General features: G+C 42.3%; 1 protein-coding gene and 1 pseudogene across 1 annotated transcript in view; one reads left to right on the plus strand and one right to left on the minus strand.

The window, feature by feature from the left end:
• Positions 1 to 26,248, minus strand: part of LOC126195576 (homeobox protein goosecoid-like) — a gene marked incomplete at its 3' end in the record, with an annotated part of 193,584 nt that overhangs the window by 136,022 nt on the left and 31,314 nt on the right. The window lies entirely within an intron of this gene.
• Positions 1,866 to 1,983, plus strand: LOC126195848 (5S ribosomal RNA; annotated as a pseudogene).

The following is a 26,248-nucleotide window of genomic DNA, read 5'->3' on the forward strand; positions in this document are numbered from 1 at the left end:
TCATTGATGTACTCCATCTTTTCCGCGTTCCAAAGACTTCCACTTTCGATCCTTTTATGTGACTTAACTGTCTCTTCTTTTCCTGTAACAAAAGGTGGTCTTCGTCTGCTACTACACTGAAAGGACAGAACAGGCTGCATTTTTCGTACCTAGCGTCATTGTTCTCCGCTTTCAGAGAAAATTTCCAAAATCAGTCACCACAGACAGAGTGAGCCATACACATAGGATCAAAACAATACCTTAACTGTAGTGGTCGTCGACGAGCGCTTAGATTTTTTTGACAGCAAAAACTCAAACTATACAACTGTTCAGAGCGACGACTGATGACCTTGTTTTGTAATAATGGGCTATTTACACGCCATAGTTACAGTAATAGACACCCAAGGTCCCAGTAACCTGTCCACCATATGCTACACGTTATTACACGTACGAGATATCGAATGCAGCGTACCAGCTAGTAAATAATCCGAGCAAGGTTGCATATCCGAGGATAATAGATGTCAAGGATATACCTATTCATATACATATGCTTATTAGCTTCTATAATTATGGTAGATATACAGGGTGACAATTATTGACTGTATGAAATAAAATTGTCATAATTTCTGAACTGTATGTGTTAGGACGTTCAAACTGCACAGTTGGCTCCAGGGATGATGGGAATTAGTATTCGCATTGTTGTGTGGCTTAGCGACGAAGCTCACTTTCATTTGGATGGCTTCGTCAATATGCAGAATTGACGCATTTGGGGGACTGAGAATCTGCATTTCGCTATCGAGAAGTCTTTTCTCTCTCAATGGATGACTGTGTGGTGTGAAGTATCCTGTAACGGAGTAATCGGTGCGATATTCCTTGATGGTGACTACCGAAAGGTACGTGAAGGTTTTGGAAGATGATTTCATCCCCCTTATCCAAAGAGATCCTGATTTCGATAAGATGTGGTTAGTGGAAGACGGAGCTCGACCCCATCATGCAGAAGAGTGTTTGATGTCCTGGAGGAGCACTTTAGGGACCGCATTCTAGTGTTTCTAAACGCGATTTTTTGCGGACAAATGTTCCAGGAACTTGAACACTGTCTTTGAATACCTTCTGAGTTAAGAAATAAAGAAGTACTGTTAAGTAGAAAGCTTATCATTCAGTTAAAATATGGTTACTTCGTGATGTGCAACTTGCTTACTCATTACTGACAGGGTGACAATTATTGAACTGTATGAATAGAAAAACGTAAATCATTTATAAACTACGGCGAGCACACACTTTATTTATCATGTAAACGTCACTACAGATATTCAGATTTAGGTTATGACATGTTTGATATGCTTGCCATCATTGGCAATGATGTGGCTCAGACAAATAGCGAAATTCTGCATGACCCGCTGAAGTGTCCGATATTCGATGCTGTCGATGATCTCCCAAATGGCTGTTTTCAGCTCAGCAATGGTTTTTGGGGTTACTGCTGTACACCTTTTCTTTAATAGAGATCCACAAAAAGGAGTCGCATGTGTTCAGACTCGGAGTATATGGTGGCAAATCGAGGCACATACCAGTGGCCTCTTGCTACCCCAGAGCCAGAATTCGGTCCTGAAAGTGCTCCTCCACTACATCAAACACTCTCCTACTTCTATGGTGTCGTCCTATGATCCGTCTTGCATGAACCACATCTTGTCAAAATCGGGACCACTTTGGATAATGGGGATGAAATCATCTTCCAAAACCTTCACGTACCGTCGGTAGTCGCCGTGGCATCAAGGAGTATCGCACCGATTATTCCTTGACTGGATATTGCACACCGCACAGTCACCTGTTGAGGATAAAGAGAGTTGTTGATCGTGAAATATTGATTTTCAGTCCCTCAAACGCACTGTGCCAACGGCCTTGTTGCAGTGGTAACACCGGTTCCCGTCTGATGACCGAAGTTAAGCGCTGTCGGGCTGGGCTAGCACTTGGATAGGTGACCATCCGGTAGGCCGAGTGCTGTTGGCAAGCGGCATGCACTCAGCCCTTGTGAGGCACACTGAGGAGCTACTTGATGAGAAGTAGCGGCTCCGGTCTCGGAAGCTGACATACGACCGGGAGAGCGGTGTGCTGACCCTCCATATCCGCATCCAGTGACGCCTCTGAGCTGAGGTGCCAGTCGGTAACTTTGGGCCTTCATGGCCTGTTCGGGAGGAGTTAAATGCGCTGTACCATGACATTTTTACCTGCAAATGGCCGACAACAGCAAGTCCTGCGGCCAAGCGAGCAGTTTGAATGTCCTATCGCAAACCTTTCAGAAGTTATGACGACTTTTTTTCATAATAGTCACCCTGTACATAGACTGGCAAGTTGATGAGTTGGGGGTGCGCTATTATATCTGCGGCTGAGTCTGACGACTTTCTAGTGGAAAGTTTAAAAAGCAAAGTATTCATGTTGGTGAACATCATGTTAGAAGTTAGTTACAACAGCTGATCTACTCTAAAAATCTCCTTCGTCCGCTTATATCCCGTGAAACCCTAGTTTGCGTACGACAAAGCACAGTTGCAAATTTCATGTCTGTTTAACTTTTTATTGATACTCCACTGAGTAGAGGTGGACTCGTAACTAAGTTGTGGAAGGAGGCAGGAGTGTATCGGCTTTGACTTTTATACGACGAGTTACTGATGTTGTGTTGGTCATACTCTTGTTGCTCTGTCAAGTTCTTTTACGTAACTTCCTGCCACGTTCGAACATTAATTTACTGTATATCTTTTACTCTCTACATGGAAGGCGGAAGAACGCGCACGAGAAAACTTACGGCTTGTAGTGCGTCCTCACCGTTCGCTAAACTCTCGGTTTATTTCGCGTCCCGTCGGAACAATAAAATATGCCAATTATTAAAAGGACGCCAGTCAGAGCGAGATATTGGCTTATTGTGAGCTTGCACATAATCAGCCGATGTGAAACATTCCATATGGACGGTAATTATAAAACCGAATGGAAATAATTTTATGGCTCAATTTTACGGAAATATTTCGGTCTGACCAGCGCACAATGCAGTCACGCCCCGTTCCCTCTCCCTCCCCCCTCACCCTCACCTCCCCTCCCCTAACGTATCCCCACCTCATCCCCTGCGGACACCACGCCCCCTCCAGCTCCACCCTCACATTTAGCAACTGCCACATTAATTATAAATCATTTAATTATTTGTAAACAGAAACAGTCATGAAAACACCGTTAATTAAAGTGTCATCTCTGAGCGATGCGGAACTGCAATCAAACTGGAATAACACGCGATAATGTGGGACGCGACACGGGCAAGGCGTTCGTGAACGAGCTAGCCGGGAGTGAAGCCAAGTTGCAGGTGCACGAAATGCTCCATAGTACTATTCTCTTATCCCTCGACGGGACTTAAAAGAAACCAAGGAAATAATTTATCGTTCCGCACTCCACGTTGAGTGATAATTAACAACAGGCAAAGTAAGTGCATCCCTTTCAAATAAGAACTAGTTTTTCAATTCTAGTCGAACCTTTCATAAACTTGCTCTGCACAACTTTTCATTCATGCCTTTGTATCTTTCCCATTTTTCACACTTCTGCTGCGGTCAGCCACGGTTTTGATTCATATCTTTTGCACACGATGAGTTTCGGGAAATAAGCCTATCAAGTTCGTTTCTCTTTTGCAAAATTATTATGCTTTAAACGTGACGTTTACTGTGTTTCAGGTGCTATATCATTCTGGTAACCGAGCACACTGACATTTCGTGTGATAGAGGAACTGGAAAATGTAAAAGTAGTGTATTTACGTATTTTGAGTGACCTGTTGAACAGAAATAAACATTTTGAAACTTCCCCTTTATATGTAAAGAATGACAGTGCTGGAAAAACTCTTTAAGTTATTTGATTTTCAAACAGCTGAGCAAAACTGAACGTACTCAGACAGCTCTCTCTTTACTTATTCTGATCATCACTAAAGTGACATACAATATTTTTAGCACAACGCAATCTGACTTTCAATAATCCCAATAAAAGAATCGCCCTGACTAACAATAAACTATACCTTCGATGAATCACTTACCCCACAAAAATCTTCGTTACTCGAACTACTGCAATGCAGTGAGCGCCAATACTGTCAGCTAAATAAAAGATTCTAACTACTGAAGGCAGTAACTACTGATAGGCATAGTTAGCAAATGAAAGATTTTGGTACAGAACAAACAATGTATTTACCTTAATAGTGTTCAAAAGTCCAGTTCATGACATCCAGTCTTACAAATTTCCTTTTTCTGACGGACACACGACCAGATTGTCCGCTCATAGTAACCTCTCAATACTCTTCCATCTCTCCCCCCACATCCACCACTGCTGGCGGCTCACCTCCAACTGCCCAACGCTACGCGCTGTTCACCTCCAACTGCCCAACGCTACGCGCTGTTCACATCCTACTGCCCAACACTACACAAGCGAATATTCCAACAATGAGTCCAACCAGCCACAGACTGCACACAGCGCAGTCAGCGATTTTCATACAGAGCACTATGTAGCGTTACCAACATAAAAACCTAAACAGCCTACGTATAACTTCCTAATTAGGATATTGTGGTGCCTGTGTTGTTCTGATTACGATGCAAAGTCCTTTTGGACAAGCATTCATGTCCAAAGGAACTTTGTATCGTAATCTGAATATAACTGCAATATCGTATTTATCTGCCGATACCGGGCAAGCTACTTTCAAGTACAACGTCTGACCTGTACTGGAATATACGTACTGGATGTAGAAGTACAGGAAGTAGACGCATGGTTGAAAGTTGGGTCCGGCCGTGAGACAAATGTTAAGGCGACCGCTCGTACTTACCGGGAAATTCGGGTTCGATTCCCGATCCGGCTCAAATTTTCATTCACGTCATTCCATTCTACATCTGATGGTAGTCCTTATTCGCAATTGCGGGTTCATTGGATTTACTTCCTAATTTTCTTACATACAATGTGGAGGATGAATTAAATAATAATTAGCGACAGTCCAGGTATTTTTGATACTAGAAACGGGACCACTGATTATACAGCCAGAGATTTTATATTCAATCTTTTTACAATGTATTAAACAACATAAAATCCTAGAAAGTTACTGTTTAACTACGTTGCATTTACCGTGGCAGACGGCGGCGATAGGTTAAAGCTCGGAAATAATGATCACTTCGGGACAGCGTGGGACGGAACACTGACTGAGGTGTCCGCATTATGTCCTCTGGAGAAGGAGCACGTAACGGTAGAAGGTTCATAGAGATTTTGAAAAACTAAATGTCGAAAAAGTTTTGTGCCCGTGGCACTCTCGATCTTCCCATCAATCTCTCAATATATTTATCAACAGCAGGATTTTCTTCTGCATCTTTCCGATTTGGTCATCTGAGGGTCACGTTAATTCGGATTACCTTATTTCCTTCTGGTCTTTATGCAATATTCTTTAATTCTCTTCATTTTCAACTTTCTTCGCTCTTCTGTCCACGATATTTTTGTCCTGGATCTCATTCCTTTCTGTAAACTTATGGCAACCGAATTAATGATTTGAAAATCATGCCGGTGTAAATATCTGTTTCCTGTATTCCCATTTTTTGCATGTCTCGTCGTACCTCTCAAATCCAGCGTACTTTGGATCTCTTGCTCACAAGAAACCGTATTATCTGATGTAACATCTCCATTCTAACGTCCTGTTATTGCGTCTAAGAAAACGCTGAATGTGGAAGGAAATGAACACATTTTACAGTATTGTGTAGTGCATACAGTAGAGGAAGAGTTTGTGTCACCATGACAACGTACCCTGCCATAAAGCATCATATATGGGGCAATGGCTTGTGCACAATAACATTCCTGACATGGACTGCCCTATGCACAATTCCGACCACATGTTAATGGGACACCTCCGGGATGAGTTAGAACGTGGACTTCGCTCCCAACTCCCGTCTCAAACATCACTACCTTCTCTGGTTTCGGATCTTGTGGGAGAATAGGTTGCGGTTTGTCCACAGATACTTCTTTGAAAGCGCCTTCAGCAGAATTTAAGCCACTGATAGACGTCAGGGCACTTTTCAAATGGTTCAAATGGCTCTATGGGACTTAACATCTATGGTCATCAGTCCCCTAGAACTTAGAAATACTTAAACCTAACTAACCTATCACACAACACCCAGTCATCACGAGGCAGAGAAAATCCCAGACCCCGCCGGGAATCGAACCCGGGAACCCGGGCGCGGGAAGCGAGAACGCTACCGCACGACCACGATGGGGCACTTTTGATCAGTTACTTTACAGTACATGTGTTTCATCACATACGGGTAAGTTTCATCACGTTATATACAACTACTGGAGGCGTAGCTAGAGTTATGTTTTTTTTATGTCGTTACGTACTCTTGCTCGTACTTCAAATGGTTCAAATGGCTCTAAGCACTATGGGACTTAACACCTGAGGTCATCAGCCTCTAGACTTAGAACTACTTAAACGTAACTAACCTAAGGACACCACACACATCCATACCCGAGGCAGGATTCGAACCTGCGACCGTAGCAGCAGCGCGGTTCCGGACTGAAGCGCCTAGAACCGCTCGGTCACAACGGCCGGCTTGCTCGTAACGATGAGTTATATATCTACCATAGCTACAGTAAGCTGATATGCATATGTTTACGGATATGAATAGGTATAGCTCTGACGTTTATCTTTGGATGTACAACCTTTGTCAGATTATTTACTAGCCTGGTACGCGGCATTGGATGTCACATAGGTCTCACCAACGTGTAGCATGTTGTGGAGAGGTTACTGGGCCCCTTCGTGGCTATTACCGTAACTAGTAAATGTAACCCATCATTATAATGCAAGAACATCGGTCGTCACTTTGAACAGTTGGTATAGTTCAAGTTTTTCTGTATAACGTAAATTGTTTCTGTCAAAAGAAAAAAAAAAATCAGAATTTTCGTAAGCGATCATTACAGATAATTATTGTTTTGATCCTATACGTATGGGCCGGCCGGAGTGGCCGAGCGGTTCTAGCCGCTTCAGTCTGGAACCGCGCGACCGCTACGGTCGCAGGTTCGAATCCTGCCTCGGGCATGGATGTGTGTGATGTCCGTAGGTTAGTTAGGTTTAATTAGTTCTACATTCTAGGGGACTAATGACCTCCGATGTTAAGTCCGATAGTGCTCAGAGACATTTGAACCATTTTTTATGCATATGGTACACTCTGCAGTCACTGATATTGGAAATTTGCTCTGAAAGCGGAGAACAATGACCTCAGATACGAAAAATGCAGCCAGTTGCATCCTATGAGTGTAGTAGCAGACGAAGATCACCTCTTGTTACAGGAAAAGAAGAGACAGTGAAGTCACATAAAAGGATCGAAATTGGAGGTTTTTGGAACACTGAGAAGATGAAGTACATCAGGGGCGTTCAGGAACAGTGCTATCAGAAAAGAACATTAGTCCAGTGCATAAATACAGAGATACTGAATTACTGAATTACAAACTTAACATAAACTTGAAGTACTAGAAAGAAGTATCATTCGAAAACTACTCGGCCCGCTAAGAAGTACAGAAGTATCGAAATTGAAAAGTAATGAAGAAATATGTCGCAACATAGAAAACGCAACTAAAATGCTACGCAAGAAACGACTGCTATTTTTTGGACATTTATACAGAATGAACGGCAACAGGTTAACCAAACAGATTTTTAAATATCTTTGGAACAATAAGTCAGCAATAGCCTGGAGTCAAGAAGTTAGGAAATACTTGGAAAGAAACTGTATATGTGCAAAAAAATTGATTTTTAAGAAGAAAGTGTTAAAAATGGAAGGATTCTCAGGCAGGAAAGAGACGAGGACAGGGTCAAAATGATCTGAGGAGAGAAAAAGGATTCATAGTGAGAAGATGAAGAAGTACTGGAGGAAGAAGAAAGGAGGAAGCATTGAAATTGGCCTGTGGTCCTTAGATGACCCAAAAGGGGAAAAGAAGACGAAAGATCGAGATACTGGTTATGAGCGCATTACAGGAATGATTAGTAACAACTTACAGACACACCTACCAGATACATAAACGAAGAGCATGAGAAAGTTTATCCGGATCAGTAAGATTTCAACCCAAGTGAATATGATGCTTTGTGTTGGATGATGTACTGTACACATCTCGCAACGTATCCTTATGCCGTAATCGAGAGCACGAGGCGCAAATTATTGAAAATTTTAGTTGGTTTGGAGCAAATTAACTAGTTAATTTATTGCACATCAGGTCCATCTTTTCTAACATTTATTCCGTTGAAATAGGTCCGCTCTTTCCGCCATATGGGAACTTTACAGTTATTTTAGCTTCTGGTTAAGATGCCCTTCCAGTCGTCAGAGTCCTCAGTTAGATTAAGGGATGGAAAATTTTTCATCTAACTGTGTAACCTTTAATGGCTCGTTGAGCTTGCTGGATTTCGAAGAGCAACTGACGAAAAATCTTTATATATTAGAGGATGTCTGCAGCCTTAAGAGAGGAATAAGAGGCATGGAAACATGTCTTATACCAGGGCCTAATTCTCATACTACAAATATCACCAAGAAAGAATTCGTTTCTCCAGTGCTAGATGTTTACGGCATAAATTCCCACTGGATGTATGATATGTCATAAGCCAATCATAAGCCAACAGACCTCATAGGCCGCCCTAATTCCTATAAACATTTATTTGAAAGTGCCAGTACAGACTTGTTAAGAAGCAAAGACACCGTTTTCTTTCATTACTCCGATGTGAGTTTAATGAAATCAAAACATGTGAGAATGAGTGATAGGCAATGAAATGATGCCACAGTCACCATCAGATAAAGCTACTGTAACTTCGGCTTCACACCAAAGAATCGTATCAACCAGTTTTGTTGCCTATAAAAAGCGTCGTTAATCCTTTCTTTCTAGCTTGCGCTATAAATGCTAATTAGGTCAGCTATTTCCATTCTTTTGCAGTTTAATGTGATGGGTAATTTGTTCTCTTTATTGGCAGCAGATTAAAGTAATCAACACTTACAGGTCGGTACGAAAAGCAAAAAGTGGGATTGCCCTTTGTCCCCACTGACATTAATTTTTTATGTAGGAAGGACACTAGTGAAATGTCGAGATCAGATATGTTTATCACCGGCCGAAACCCAACATCATATGGTTCACTGATGACATAGCAGTGACTGCCGAAAGTGAACAGAAATCTGGTCGGGGTTTTTTAATGTAATGGAGGATGTATTAGTTACTGGCTACAAGTTACACTTGAATGGAAAGAAAGCTGAGGTAACAGTGTTCAGAATAGGAGGGCATCAAGGGTGGCTAACTGTTAAGTATAACAAGAGACTCTTGAATAAGTCGACGACTTTTATTCTGGAAGTAAAATAGTTGAAGGAAGACATACTGTAATAGCAAGGTTTTCACATTGCAGAAGAGCTTGCTGTTAAAAGAAACAGCGGGTAACATACAATAAAATAAACCTTTGTTCCATAAAGGGACTCTTGAAAAGCTAAGATCGAATACAGCTGCATACCGATAAACTGTAAGATGGAAATGAAACAATAAGAAGCTTCCATATAGTGGTGAAACTTTTAAAGATCAGTAGCACTGATTGAGTAAGGAATGGGTCAACGAGAAAAATTACCTAAAAATCACATAATTAATAGAAGTAACAGAACGGTTCTTGCTAAAACTATAACTGAAGGGCTGGTAGAAGGAAAGAATTGCAGGATAAAGCCTGCTCCAGTTCTTGTTTGTTGGTAAAACCGACATAGTATTGGATTATAATTGACTCAAATGGTAAAGTGACTAAAATGCATTATTTATATTGGAGAACATTATGTTTTACTTATTGTTTTATGTAAATCAGTTCTGATTCTCTAATTTCCTTGTATTTCAGAAATGGAGATGACTATTTATTGCTGAAATCTGGATATGCAAGAATAATAAAGAACAAAGGGATAGTGACTGACTGCCGTGTTTCTATCGTTCCCTATGAATAACATGCAGTCGCTGAGCGGAATGGTTCCGTACGGAATCAGGTGGTTGTTGTATGGCTGCAGTCCTAGGACCATTTGCGCTTTGTGCGTAAGGAGATGTAATCATCATCATTTCCTGGTGCCTTTGTCCAGCATCGGCACATTGTCGGCACGATTATCAATGGATGTGGAGCGGTTAATTTAAGGGGTTTTCGGACGCCCTCTGTCGCCACCCGTTACCCCAGGGTCGGAATACGTGTACTTAACTGTCTGAGTGTAGTGATACCCATGCGAAAATGAGCGAAAGTTTTCTAAATGATTTCGAGTCGAGTAACTGACGCGGAACTTGGTAGCAGTCCGGTATTCCCCTAGTGGGATGTGGGTAGCCGCCTAAAAATCACATCCAGATCCAGGCTGGCCAACCCACTGACCGATGTCGTTAATTCACCGTGCGGATTCCATCCGGGACGGTGCACTCCCGCGAATCGGAAGCGACGTTTTAAGAAGCACTGCTATCCGGGGGAGGGGGGGGGGGGTATTGCTGTAGGCTACAGCACTAAGGCAAACTGTAATTTCCCTTCTCTCAGTTTCGATATAGTAGCCTAGGAGTCTTGATACTGTTTAATGTATTAGTGGACGTGTTTCGTTAGGAACTGCGTGCTTTAAAACATTCTTTTTATGTTTCTCCGGAGCCACGTTTTTACTTTACCGTGTTGGAAAACGAAGCAGTTTCCACCATCGAATATACAACTTAATTTTGTTACACGTCACGGCGCTAACGAGTGACAAAGTAACCTCTTCATCTCCAACCCGTGTTTTAATATGCGAACAAAAGAGGCAGCCGGCGGGAGGGAGAGAGAAAAAAAAATAGGAAGGGGATACGGGCGAGATTCCCTTTGAGCAGGAGCGCGCTGCAGCAGCTAATTTCACAGGTATGCTCCGCCCGGACAGAAAGCCGGCAGCCCGCTAACAGAGTCGCTGTTTTATCATTCACGTTAAATCAAACGCTGCAGGGGCTGGAGCGGAAATAAATCCGTCGCGACGGCAGAGGCGCTCCCCGGCGGAGCGTCCCGACGCCGACGCAGTGCGTCGCCTCCACCTCCGCCTCCGCGTCCGCTTCCACCGCCCCCGGGCGTCGGCGCCGCCTCCACCGCCTCCGCCGCCGCCTAAGCCATTGGATTGGAACTCGCAACGACTGCCGGCGCCAGCCAGCTCCGGCGGAATTCGCTGTCACAAAGGCCGGAGTGACGTGCTATGAAATCACATTTTGCGTCGCGTCGCATATTACGGCGAACGGCAATAACGTGTGTCGCGGCGCGGCTGCAGCCTGCTGTCTTGTCGCTTCCCCGCCCCTCTGCCACTTCTCCCTCCTCCCCCATCCCCCTGTCTTCTCGCAGGCTTATGAGCCGAAGCCCTCAACTGTACGTCAGCCGAGTGCAGTCCCCACTCGGCTTCTGCAAGCGCTGAAGCGCATCTGACGCTAATGTTTATCTACATCTCCTCCCCGAAAATCACAAACGCGACAATATTATTAAAAGAAAAAAATTTCCTCAACGCCTCTGCGATCATTTGGATTTTTTCTGAATAAAGGATTCTAGGTCTAAGTCATAGTTGTAAAACACTGACAGGGATTATTCACAGAAGAGCGGAAAATTTTTGAAACAAATCTATACCATTCTGTCACTCGATAAGTAGCAGGTGACACTGAGGTGACAAAAGTCATGGTATACCTCCAAATATCGTGTCGGACCTCGTTTTGCACGGCTAGTGCGGCAGTTCGACGTGACATGGACTTACGAAGTCGTTGGAAGTCCTCTGCAGTTTAAACCTGCTGTATCTATAGTAGTTCATAAATGAAAAACGGTTCCTGGTGCAGGATTTTGAGCACGAACTGACCTATCGATTATGCCCCACAAATGTTCGATGATATTCACGTTGGGCGATCTGGTTGGCCAAATCATTCACTTGAACTGTCCAGAAAGTTCTTCAAACCAGTCGCCAAAAAATTGTGCCCCAATGACATGCCTCGTTGCCATCTATGAAAATTCCATACTTGTTTGGGTCATCAGATAACTGAACATCACCATTGCCTGTCAATAATCGGTTCTGATGGACCGGAGGACCCAGTCCATTCCATGTAAACAAAGCCCACTCCATTATGGAGCCACCACCAGTTTGCACAGTGCCTTGCTCAAAACTTGGGTCCGTAGCTTCGTGGAGTCTCCGCCACGCTAGAAACCAACCATCAACTCTTACCAGTTGAAATCGGGATTCATCTGACCAGGCCATGGTTTTACAGTTGCCTATGCTCCAATCGATATGGTCACGAGCCCGGGAGAGGCACTTCAATCGATGTCGAGATATTAGCAAAGGCACTCATATCGATCGTCTGCTGCCATATCTCATTAACGCCAAATTTCGCCGCCCTTTCTAAGGGATACGTTCGTCGTACGTCCAACATTGATTTACGCAGTTATTTCACGCAGTATTGCTTGTCTGTTAGCACCGACAACTCTACGCAGGCACCGCTGCTCTCGGTCGTTAAGTGAAGGCCGTCGGCCACTGCGTTGTCCTTGGGGACAGGTACTGGCTGAACTTTAGTATTCTCGACCCACTCTTGGCACTGTGAATCACGAAATATTGATTTCCGAAATGGGATGTTCCACGCGTGTATCTCCAACTACAATTCCGCTTTCAAACTCTGTTAGTTACCGTCGTGTGGCCATAACCACGTAAGAAACATTTTCATATGAATCATCTAAGTAAAAATGACAGTTCCACCAAGGCACTGTTCGTTGATACCATGTGTACGCGATACTAACCACCATCTGCAAATGTGCACATTGCTATCGCATGATTTTTATCATCTCAGTGTAGTTCTCTGTCTAACGAACAGTTCGAAATCATTCATATTTGGACGATGTTTCTTTGCAAATCACATATCTTGCTTTCGTTTCGCGAGTTTTCAGGGATCATTATGTTGTTTGACGATCGTTATTAGAAATGTCATTGCCTTTTTATATTTTTTTATCTGTATCTTGAAAGTCTTTCAGCTTCAGGTCACTTTTGAAAGCATTAATTATCCTATGTAATTTGTTTAGTTTCTTTCTTCAGTAACCTAAAGATAACTTTATATTTAACATTAGCCACAACAAGAAATTCTAGTTCCAAAAATTTTGTTTTTTCACCATAAAATACGTTTGCGATGTGATTATTATATTAAATTATAATTGTCATCTCAGAAATTCTATAATGTTACCATACAAACTCTTTGGTCTGACGAGGTGTGCTATCTTTGTTTTCTGCCTTATAACATTTCCGTGAAGAGTCTCTGTTCTAAAGTGAAGGAGGACGGATGTGCAAAGCCAAATTCGTGACTTTCTTTCAGGTTAAACAATGTGAAATTTGTATTGTGAAATGCCTGAAGTAAACTCAAACTGCTTCAAGAATGTCAATGTTTGTATTACAGCAGTGAGAGCAACAAATATAAAATCAGTGAGTCTCTTTGACTGGAAAGTCATCATCTTTAACCAGTGTCACTTATTACGTAAATCAAGAGAACCATATTATTACCCAAGTTGAATTGAAGAATATACTATGCTAATCCAATGTTAGTGTTCTTTTTGTAAATGCGTCAAGACCGGGGCCTCTGAAGGAATCACACTCCGAATTTTACATGACAACGAACCGTGCCAACAATTTATACGAGGAAGCAAGATGAGTATATTTTTTGGCTGCTAATTGCCGCCGCAATCAACTTAGGATCAGCGTATCTACATTCTGTTTTCCTAGAAAAAAATATTGTGCATTTCTATTTTAGTTGATGCTGACTGAAATGTATTTTATTAAGGTATCATTGTGATTACTGAACTAGGGGAATGGTTTTTTTTTTACAACAGGCACAAGCCCGTCTGAGGGAAGATCAGTTTAAGTTTGGGAGAAACGTAGGAAAGCGCGAGGCTATACTGGCTATACATCTTGCTGTAGAAGACAGTCTGAACAAAGACAAAACTATGTTTATAGCATTTGTAGACTTGGAAAAAGCTTTCGGCTATATTGACTAGAATACATTCTTTGGAATTCTGAAGTTCGCAACAGTAAAATAGAGTGAGCGAAAAGCTATCTACAGCTTGTACAGACACCAAACTGCAGTTACGTGAGTTGAACCGCAGAAAAGAACAATAGTTGAGAAGGAAGTGAGGTAGGGTTGTGCTATCTCCATTATATTATTCAATGCTCATACTGAGCAAGCAGTAAAGAAAACTAAGGAGAGAATAGGAAAGAGAATTAAAATTCAGGAAGAGATTTGCCGAGGACCTTGTAATTCTGTCAGAGACGGCAAAGGACTTGGAAGAGCAGTTGGACGAAATGGACAACGCCTTGAAAAGTTCTTATAAGATGATCAACAAAAGCAAAAAATAAAAAATAATTAATTAATTAATGGAATGTAATCGAATTAAATCATACAACAATGAGGGAATTAAATTTTGAAATGGAATACTAAAAATAGTTGGATTTTGCTACTTGATCTTCAAAATAACTGACGATGGCCGAAGTACTTGTTGTGGTCCTCCGACTAGTTTGTCGCATTTCTCCACGCTACTCTGTTCTGTAACAGCCTCTTCACCTCCTAATAATTACAGCAACCACGTCCTTTTTAACTTGGTTACTGTACTCATCTGTTCGTCACCTCTGCAGACTTTTTCCTTCACTACCTTACATTATCCAATACACGGTTCCTCCGTGTCTCAGACTGTATCCTGACAATGGATCCCCTCGTTTAGTCAAGTTGTGCCATATGTTTTTTCAACGTTTCGATTCAGTACCTCCTCATTACTTACTCGATTTCCCCATTTAGTCTTCAGCATTCTTTTGTAGCATCACATTTTAAAAGCTTCTACTCTCTTCTTGTCTGAACTGCTTACCGTCCACATTTCAGTTGTGTGCAAGCAGTAGAGAGGTAGAGAGGATATAGCAAGAATGCATTTTTGAAAAAGGTAAGCTCATCAATTATTATTATTATTATTATTAAGCATTACAATCCATGAAGGCTTTTTGCTGCAGAATGGACAATGTTGAACCACTTTGCTCTGTCTTTACAAGTAATTTGCCACTGTCTGTCATGTCCTAGTTTTCTGAGATCGTCTTGAATATTGTCCAAGTATCTCATGCGTGGGCGTCCAAGAGGTCGTCTTCCGGTGGGAATCTCTTCAGTCACTTTCTTGATGGTCCTGTTTGGTGGTGCTCTGATGACATGCCCTATCCATTTCAGTCTTTTGGCTTTAATTTTGGCCACTATATCGGAGTCTTTATATAATTTGTAAATTAATGGAAAGCTAATCAATACGGAGTGTAAATTTAAATGTTAGAAAGTCTTTCCTGAAGGTGTTTGTTTTGAGTATAGCCTTGCAAGGAAATAAAATATTGGTAATAAGCAATTCAGATATGAAGAGACTAGAGGCTTTAGAAATGTGTAGCTATAGAAGATCAGATGTGTAGATCGAGCAAGTAATGGGAAGTTAGTGAATCAAATTAGGGAAAATAATACGTGGAACAACTTGACTAAAAGAAGGGCTGAGTTGATATGATATATGCTGAGGCATTAAAGTTTTGTCAGTTTGCTAATGAAAGGAAGTGCGGGTGGGTAAAATTTATAGAGGAAGACCAAGGCTTGAGTACAACACCAGTTTCATATGGATGAGGGTTGAAGCATTTATGCAAAGATATTCTTGCACAGGATACACTAGCGCGGAAATGTGCATCACACCAGTTTTTGTACTGAAAACCACAAAAACAACAAATTGCTTAGTATGTTTCTTTTATTTATGATATTTTTGCTGTTAGCATCATCAGATAAAAACACACTACTTGTAAACTAACATTCGTTGTCAGTTGCTAACGTTTCTGTAACTGTGGGGTTTTCTCGCTTTCCTTCATGCTAACCTGTTCGGCCAGGAGGTTCCTTTGTGGTCAGTTCATCTGGACTCTGCACTTCTATCCGAGTCACTGTTTTAATCTAAATTCTATTTGAAGCTGTGCCTCCTTATTCAAATTTATATCGTCCATTAATGACGCGTCTGGCTGTGTGAGCACATACAGTTTGGCTACTGTGTGAGCTTATGTTGTAGGTTTATATTCTTATCCTTCTTTCCCCATATCTATATTATCCTAGTGCGAATATCGAAGTGCGTGTATGTTCCTGTTCGTTCCGCTATCCTCATTTTGCCAACTATTGACTGTAGGCGACCTAAAAGGTTAGATATTTCCCATTAATTCCGTTACTCATGTATAATGAAGCACGCCGCAGCATCTGAGTCAAAACTGCGTCTTAATTTTGTGGCATCTCGTGAGCTTCAAATTAAGTTTTTGTTTCATATTGAGTCCAATTTCAGATGTAGCATCAGAAATATCCAAACATTCGGTAAGTCATATCTAAGTTAAGGAAAGTCTTTCGTAGACTTGGAGAAAGCTTCTGACAGTGTTGACTGGAATACTCTCTTTCAAATTCTAAATGCAGCAGAGTTAAAATGCAGGGAGTGAAAGGCTATTTACAATTTATACAGAAAGCAGATGGCAGTTATAAAGGTCGAGGGGCACGAAAGGGAGGCAGTGGTTGAGAGTGGAGTGAGACAGGTTTGCAGCCTATCCCAGATGTTATTCAATCTGTATATTGAGGAAGCAGTAAAGGAAACAAAAGAAACATTTGGTGTAGCAATTAAAATCCAGGAAGATGATATAAAATTTTTGAGGTTTGCCGATGATATTGTAATTCTTTGAGAGACAGCAAAGGACTTAGAAGAGCAGTTGAATGGAATGTACAATGTCCTGAAAGGAGGATACAAGGTTAACATCAATAAAACCGAAGCGAAGATAACGGAATGTAGTAGTATTAAATCATATGATGCTGAGGAAATAAGATTAGGAAGTGAAACGCTTAAAGTAGTAGATGAGTTTTCCTAGTTTGGCATAAAAATAACTGTTGATAGTCAAAGTAGAGAGGATATAAAATGTGGACTAGCAATGGCAAGATAAGCGTTTCTGAAGAAGAGAAATTTGTTAACATCGAGTATAGATTTGAGTGTGCGGCAGTCTTTTCTGAAAGTATTTGTATGGAGTCTAGCCATGTATGGAAGTGAATATGGACGACAAACAGTTTAGATAAGAAGAGAATAGAAGCTTTTGAAATGTAATGATACTGAAGAATTCTGAAGATCAGGTGAGAAGCTCAGGTAACTAATGATGAGGTACTGGAGAGAACTGGGGAGAAAAGAATTTTGTGGCACAACTTGACTAGACGACGCCATCGGTTTGTGGGATACATTCTGAGACATCAAGGGATCAACAGTTTAGTATTGGAGGGAAGCGTGCAAGGGGTAAAAACCGTAGAGGGAGACCAAGAGATGAATACAGGAACTAGAGTCAGAAAGATGTAGGTTGTTGTAGTTAGACAGAGATGAAAGGGCTTGATAGAGTAGCATGGAGAACTGCATCAAACCAGTCTTCATACTGAAGACCACAACAACGTCATGTGTACATTCTAAAGCTGTTTCCATGACCAGGTCAAGTCAGGCCTTTCATTCTTTCTATCAGGTTAACCACAGCTCATTAATGTGCTTAACGGGTTAACACGCATTGCAATCCACCACACTCCCAAGCGCGCACTGTGTTGAATTATGAGAGCCGTCAACACCACAACACAAATGGTCTTATATGGAGTGGTGCCGTGTCTGGCAAGCATGGACTCCGGACGAATTGCTTCACATTATGTTCAGCGAAGAATCATGGTTCTGGACTACCCCAGAAGAACTTTGTCGACGAGTACGACAGCCCCCTGGGGAGAGTTCCGATTTTTACAGTGTTTTGAAAAGGCGCAGTGGTGCTACTCCTGCCATCATGGTGTTGGGGACCATCGACTATGGTTTCAGCGCATGACTAGTAGTGTTAGAGGGAACTGCGGTAGCACAACGGTCAGGCACGGACATCCTGCCTCCTCTTGTGTTACCTCTCATACCACAGTATCGTGGTGCAATTTTACAACAGGGCACTACTCGTCCGTATGTGGCAGTTGTCTCTATCAATTGTCTGCGTCATGCTGAGCTACTCACCGATATAACATGTGTGGGACCAGGTCAGATGTCCATCCTGGTACAAATATCCAGGATTTCAAGGAGCATTTACAACATTTATGAGCCACCTTCTCTCAGGAGAGGAACAACAACTTTATACAAACAACTTTCTGGGAAGGGCAGCCACAGCTCAGAGACTTTATGAATAACAATAACAACATTCAATATTCAATAGACGTTCAAATTATCATACAAATCACAACAATTAAAAAGTCAAGAGTGATGATGTGTTTCCAAAAGCCGTTTAGATTAATGAAGGTGCTTTATTCACAACTACCGGTTTCACGTCAGTATAGCCGCACCTTCATGTTTATAGCGGCTACATTTCCGTAACGTAGACGGAAAATTCCGGAGTCCCAGCTTTCAGAAAGTTATCCACGTTAAAACTCAAACAACAATGGTGGAAAGCGTGCTGTATGGCGGCTTGCCACGGTTGCCCCCCCCCCTCTCCCCCCCGCCCCCCCTTCCGTCGGAGCTCGTTCGAGTCGGGCATGGATGTGTGTGATGTCTTTAGCGTAAGTTAGATTAAGTAGTGTGTAAGCCTAATGACCGATGACCTCAGCTGTTTGGTCTCATATAGGAACTTACCACAAATTTCCAATTTCCTACAATAGTGGGTTTTCATAATAAAACTGAGAACACCAAAAAGATGCTTGTCAAAATGTACAAAGCATGACTGCTGGAAGGGCCAGGTCGGATAATACCAGGTAAGATTATTGTAAGATCCGGTAGACGCAAATTGTATAAAACCAATGAACTAAAACTTAAATGCCATGTAAAGTGCGTACTTCCGTCGTATTGATAACCGGAAGTTGTGGTTTAAGCATCCCGTGGAGGCTAGAAATTCATTCAGCAATTCATTCAGCGATGTATTCAGCAGTCACGCGTTGTGCATTTTTAAAAGCGTCTTTTTGGTGTACTCAGTTTAATTATGAGAATCCACCACTGTGGTTTCACTTTTAATGTGGATAACTTCCCGAAATCTGGGATTCCGTACTTTTCCATCTGCACTATGGAAATACAACCATTATAAACATGATTTGTTGGTTCGGGGGAGGAGACCAAACAGCGAGGCCATTGGACCCATCGGTTTAGGGAAGAATGAGGAAGGAAGTCGGCCGTCTCTTTTCAAAGGAATCATCCCGGCATTTGCCTCAAGTGATTTAGGGAAATCACAGAAAACCTAATTCAGGATGGCTCGAAACGAGTTTGATCCGTCGTCCTCCCGAATGCGAGTGCAGTGTGCTAACCACTGCGCCACGTCGCTCAGTCATTATAAACCTGAAGATTTGTCCATAGTGACGTGAAACCTGTAGTTGCGAATAAAGCACCTTCATGCAGCTATGCGGCTTTTGGAAACACCTCATCACTCAAAATGGGTCAAATGGCTCTGAGCACTATGGGACTTAACATCTGAGGCCATCAGTCCCCTAGAACGTAGAACTACTTAAACCTAACTAACCTAAGGACATCCACACATCCATGCCCGAGGCAGGATTCGAACCTGCGACCGTAGCGGTTGCGCGGTCCCAGATCGAAGCGCCTAGAACCGCTCGGCCACCCTGGCCGGCACACCTCATCACTCTTAACTTTTTAACTGTTGTAATTTTTATGATAATTTTAACAGTTATTGATTTTTGAATATTGTTATTGTAATTTATAATGTATTTATGTGACACCCTTCCCAATCGAATCAGTGCATTCATCCAGGCCAGAAATGGTGCCAGGTCATACTGATCAATGGGTCCATACTGTCAAGTTCTTTGTAAATTTGACTCGATTTTGTGATCACTGAAATAACATCACATGCCTTTCCCACTCGTCAAACTTCATTTCGTTTCCTCCTCCACTTCTGCGCGCTTCACTTTTTCTGTCAGGCAGTGAATGTTCTTATCCCAACAATTTTCTCCCCACTAATTTCGATACATTAAACGAAACAAAGAAACGAACGCACAACTGTCAGCCCGTTCGCCCTGAGAATGCAGAACAGAGAGCTGGGAGGGAAGCAGTTTTAATGAGCTCCCTCGGCCTTCTTGGAAGCGACTGTCAGGGTCACATCTCTGCAGATAACGAGTAGCGCTCTTTTACCTCCTTCATCTCGAGAAAGCCTCTTCCTGCCACGTTTAATTTCCCTTTGACAATTCGCCAGAGAGAAAGCTGAAAATTCAAACGAGGCTCAGAGAAGCGTTCGTCTGTGACTGATTAATAAGGTATTCTCGAATCTGAGTGTCTTGAATGGGTTCTCGGTAACCAAAATTCCGATGGAGCTCACATGTTCTAGCCTAAGCAGAGCAATCTGTAAAACCAACTGTTAACGATACCAGTATATACACAGTCTTATCAAAAGTATTCCGACACCTTTCAGTAGGTATTAATATGACGTGTGTGTAACATTCGCCTTTATGACGGCTGTGACCGAGCGGTTCTAGGCGCCTCGGACCGAAACCGGGTTGCTGCTGCGGTCGCAGGTTCGAATCCTGCCTCGGGTGTGGATGTGTGTGATGTCCTTAGGTTGGTTAGGTTTATGTAGTTCTAAGTCTATGGGACTGATGACCTCAGATGTTAAGTCCCATGGTGCTTAGAGCCATTTGAACCATTTTGAAGCTGGTAGGGACACTTCCATCCAGATGTCAATGTCTGTGGACGAATGTCAGCCCATTCTTCCTCAAGAGCCGAAACGAGAGAGGGTAACGATGTTGGACGCTAGGTTTTGGAGACAAGTCGATGTTGTAACTCATACCGAAGGAGTTCTGTTGGGTTCAGGTCGGTTCTCTGGGCAGCCGGTCTATTTCTGTCATGTCATTGTCCTCAACACATTGTCTCACAGATCCTGCTGTATTATAGGATACACTGTCATGATCATACAAACAATAATCGTCTCCTGTATGTTTCTGTGGTGTACACTGTACACAAAACTCTTCCATGTAGTGTGCAAGATGTATGAGGCAGGCGAAATACTTCAAGAAGAACGTAGTAATTCCATTTCCAAAGAAAGCAGTTGCTGACAGACTGTAACGGCTCCACGTGAGCCGCTAATTGATTTTTAAACGTGTAGAGGCAGATTAGCCAACCTTTGCATTAAGTAGAGTGCGACTACACTGGACCAGAGAGACATAAGTTCCCCGCGTGTTAGCTGGTCCCGTTAGGTTGGCAAATAGCCGCTGTGCGGACTCTCTGAGCCCTTCCGGCCACCGTGTGTGGATCCCGGACGAGGAGAGATTATTAGGCATTCTCTTCCATAGGACGCCGGTGAGTACAGATGCTCTGACTAACATCTCTGTTTACTGAGTTGAAATGTGTGAGAGCTTTGAGTTTCTGGTAGTCACTAAGGTGGGTGGCATTCATAATCATGCCTCACCAACCATTTAAATCAGGGAAAGGCGTTAATTTAAGTAGTATTCAGTTTATTCGATGAGACCTTTGGTGCAACTGTAGCTTGGCGTGGACGAGCGGTGCCACCACGTGATGTACAGCTTTAGTTAGTTTAGCGTATTATGTACGAATGTGTCGTGTGCTTTGTGAAATTCTCGTGTTAAATTTTATTTAACTTACCGTTCAATTTGTGTTTCATTCCCACGGACTTGGTAGCCCGTACTCTCGTGCACTACGTGTGTTTCTTTGTAAACCATGAGGCTCAAGTTTGACGTAAACTTCTCTCGTGTTCGAATTGAAGCCCCAGTTTCATGATGTATTCTTGTTTGGTTAACTTATTTACAAAATTACTGAGTTGTACGGAATTTTAAAAGTGGACTTTTCTCTCTGAAATTTACCGTCAAAGGCAGTCGCGCTATGGCCCAGTGAGCTTACACGTGGAATACGGAAGCTTTTTTCTAAATTCTATCTGTCGTTGTGTGAGTGATCAGTGTGAACGTGGTGTGTGTGACCTTGATGAATGGTACCCAGTAATTTAGAAATCTTGCCCCACATGTGTCGGTCCAGATGTTGCGCTGCATATTGTACCATGTGGCGATATTCACGCCTAACATTCCAAGTAACTGTATTTTAACTTCTCTCTCTCTCTCTCTCTCTGTGTGTGTGTGTGTGTGTGTGTGTGTGTGTGTGTGTGTTTTACTATTAATGAGAAAATAAATGTGAATTATTTGCTAAATTCTATGTTATGACATCTCACACCGCCATTCCCCTCCCTAGTTAGGATCCTTAAAACCAGGCAGTTTGCACCTCCTCTTAGCAATGTTTCAGTGAAATTTATCCTCATTATTGTGTTTCCAATATATGGATTCGTATTTTTGCATTGACTTAGAAGCAAACGTTTATGTCCTCAAGGGACTATAGACTTTGGTGTTCGACATAAATTTCAACTTTATAAGTATCCGTTCCTGAGAAAAATGGGTCTTAACAGAGGAAGTGGCAGACACACAGTCTTTGATAATAAAAGAAACAAAATTTGTTTTACAAATTAACAATTTTCGAATTTTTTTCCTTTGGTCTTAGTGTGAGACCTTCCTTCTTGCCAAATTTCATGATTCTAGGTCAACGGAAAGTACTCTATAGGTTTTGATGACTGAATTTGCGAGTATCAAAATATGTGACATAAATAACAGTATGTGTTTTGATTGTATTGGCTTAGAAGCTAATGTTTATTACACCTCCAAGGGACCGCAGACATCAGTATGCGACATAAATTTCTACTTGATACGCATACCCGTTCTTGAGAAAAAGGCTTATTAATAGTCACCGGCCTTGTGACCGAGCGGTTCTAGGCGCTACAGTCTGGAACCACGCGACCGCTACGATCGCAGGTTCGAATCCTGCCTCGGGCATGGATGTGTCTGATGTCCTTAGGTTAGTTAGGTTTAAGTAGTTCTAAGTTCTAGGGAATTGATGACCTCAGATGTTAAGTCCCATAGTGCTCAGAGCCATTTGAACCATTTAATAGTCGGACGGACGGACGGACGGAGAGGCAGACACAAGGACGGACAACAAAGCGACGCTATGAGCATGCCGCTTTTACCGACTGAGATACGGAACTCTAAAAACAGTTAACCGAAGCTGAAAACCATTGCAAGAAATTTCCAAGGAAAGTATGAAAGCCTCCTCCTGCAGTGATACAAAGTAAAGAAGGATGGATTGGTGGAAGTAATACACAAGTTGATCAGTAAGGCTGACATACACGTAGACCGCAGGAAGATTGTGGCAAATGGAAAAAAAAACTTGAGACGATCGCATCTCCTACTACTGCTCTCCTCGTTAAACACATGTTTGTATATTCATACATCGGTAGATATGCCTTGTTAATCTGACAAATCATGTCATTAAAATGATTCTTGGACAGGTAAGTTAGAAATAGTAATACTCTAATGGAGACAGCGAATGTTAACGTTACCAACATGTACGCTCCATGAAGTATTCTGTAAGAAAAGCGCTTCATTTCACATGATTAGAATGTTCAGGATTCACACTGGTCGCCAGAAGGAAGGTCGTTTCGATGCAAGTAAAATTTCATTCGGAATGCTGCACTCTGCAAAACTTGCCTCACATTGTTACGGTGTGCAAGGTGATTTCGTAACATAAATTCCGAATAATTCTGAGAACTTAAAAAGTTACCTTTGTCTGTTACAAACAGCAGTGAGGATATTTGCAGCTGCCAGAGCCTTCTAAATGAAGAGTGACAACTAGTTCTTGTAGCTTAAAGCTGAAGCAGTGACATCCCGTCTAGGTACGGCTTAATAGCAAATTACGCAAATTAGTGAATTTAGCTCAGGAAGCGCGAGTTCGGCGCTGAAGTTGTTTTTAGCTTAGTGTTTGCTCAACTGTCATCCGCCTGTCGGCGGTAAAAAGCAGCTTGCGTTATGTCCCTGCTGAGAGGATAAACCGCCGACGTGAAATGTCAGAGCGCCAAAGAGTCCAGCGGATAAGTTGGTGCTCTGTCCAGGGTTTCATTCACCTCTCAAATACCATTTCAATCTGGAAGTTTATTTGCGTGTACTTGTCCCGGGTCTGGTATCCACTCATTTCAGTGGACAACTTTAAATGGACTTTGAAGGATTATGAGCCTATAAGCCCACACATAAAGATTTGACGTGACATTTACTTCTGTACTATCTAAGCAAAAGTAACCAGACACCTATTAGTGGACATTAATATGGGTTGTGTCCACTCTTCGGCTTTATAACAGCTTGAATTCTGCTGAGGACACTTTTAATGAGGTGGCCGATTCTCTTTGGACGAATGGCAGCCCATTCTTCCTGAAGAGATGAAATCAGAGAACGTAGTATCGTTGGAGGCTGGGTTCTGCAGAGAAGTCGGCATTCTAATTCATCCCAAAGGTTCATGTGTGGACTCTGGACAGGCCATCCCATTTTAGGGATGTTATTGTGCAAAAACCAGTGCTCTGAGATGCTGTTTTATGAGGAGGTGCGTTGTCATCCTGATACAATGATCGTGGCCGAGCTGTTTCTCTACTATACGAAGTACACAATGTTATACAAAGTATACATATGCCTCACAGGTATCGTAGGTGGAATTTGGGGGCAACATCCTTACCACAAAAAGCACCGCCAGACCGTAACATCACCTCCAGTGTACTTCTGTTGGTTGTAAACATGATGGCAGGTTACGTCCTCCAGACAATCGTCTAACCCAAACCCTTTCACTGGATTCCCACTGGGTATAGCTTCATTTATCGCCCTAATCAAAATGGTTCAAATGGCTCTGAGCACTATGGGACTCAACTGCTGAGGTCATTAGTCCCCTAGAACTTAGAACTAGTTAAACCTAACTAACCTAATGACATCACAAACATCCATGCCCGAGGCAGGATTCCAACCTGCGACCGTAGCGGTCTTGCGGTTCCAGACTGCAGCGCCTTTAACCGCACGGCCACTTCGGCCGGCTTCGCCCTAATCACTAACAAAGGAAACAAATGTCCTACATCATTATGTATTACATTATGAATTATCTGAATAAAATCGTTGTGATCGCTGATCAAACTTATTTATTTATTTCGCCGTTTCGGCGTTTTTCTCACACCATCACTCTAAATCACTCGCTTCCATTCATCCACTGTCCTGTGGCGTCACTCTTTACACCGCCAAAAGCGTCGCTTTGTATTGACTACAGAAGAAGGGACTATTTGAGGGGGCTACTCGAAGGGAACAGTATATTGATGCACAGTCGACACGTTCTTGTCAAACGCAACTAGCTCTTTACTCATTCGAAGTATTCAGTAGTATCGCCAATGGATTTGAAATTGATTCCGTATTTCTTGATTTCCCAGAAGGCTTTTAACACTGTATCTCACAAGCGGCTTGTAACCAAATTGCGTGCTTTTGGAATATCATCTCAGTTATGCGACTGGATTCGTGAATTTCTGTCTGAGAGATCATTGACGGAAAGTCATCGAGTAAAGCAGAAGTGATTTCTGGCGTTTCCCAAGGTAATGTTGCAGGCCCTCGCTGTTCCTTATCTATATCAACGATTTAGGACACTGTGAGCAGCCGTCTTAGGTTGTTTGCAGATGATGCTGTCGTTTATCGTCTAGTAAAGTCATCAGAAGTGTAAAACAAATTGCAAAACGCTTTAGAAATGATATCTGTTTGGTTCGAAAATTGGCAATTCATCCTAAACGCCGGCCGGAGCGGCCGAGCACGGTCGCAGGTTAGAATCCTGCCTCGGGCATGGATGTGTGTGATGTCCTTAGGTTAGTTTGGTTTAAGTAGTTCTAAGTTCTAGGGGACTGATGACCTCAGAAGTTAAGTCCCATAGTGCTCAGAGCCATTTGAACCATTTTTGATCCTACGCAATGAAAAGTCTAAGATCCTGCACATGAATGCTAGAAAGAATCCATTAAACTTCTGTTACACAGTACATCAATCAAATGTAAAGGCCGTAAATTCAACTATATATCCTAGGAATTGCAATTATGAATGGCTTAAATTTGAAAGAACTCACCGAAAATGTTGTGGGGAAGGCGAACCAAAGACTGCGAATTATTGGCAGAACACTTAGGGGATGCAACAGATCTACTAAAGAGACTGCCTACACTGCACTTGTCCGTCCTTTTTTGGAGTACTGTTGCGCGGTGTGGTATCCTTACCAGATATGACTAGCGGAGTTCATCGAGAAAGTTCAAATTAGAGCAGCAAGTTTCGTATTATCGCGAAATAGGGGATAGAGCGTCGCGGACATAATATAGGATTTCGAGTGGACGTAATTAAAGTATGG

Source organism: Schistocerca nitens, chromosome 7 (assembly GCF_023898315.1).
Source record: "Schistocerca nitens isolate TAMUIC-IGC-003100 chromosome 7, iqSchNite1.1, whole genome shotgun sequence".
In the NCBI taxonomy this organism is placed as follows: Eukaryota; Metazoa; Arthropoda; class Insecta; order Orthoptera; family Acrididae; genus Schistocerca; species Schistocerca nitens.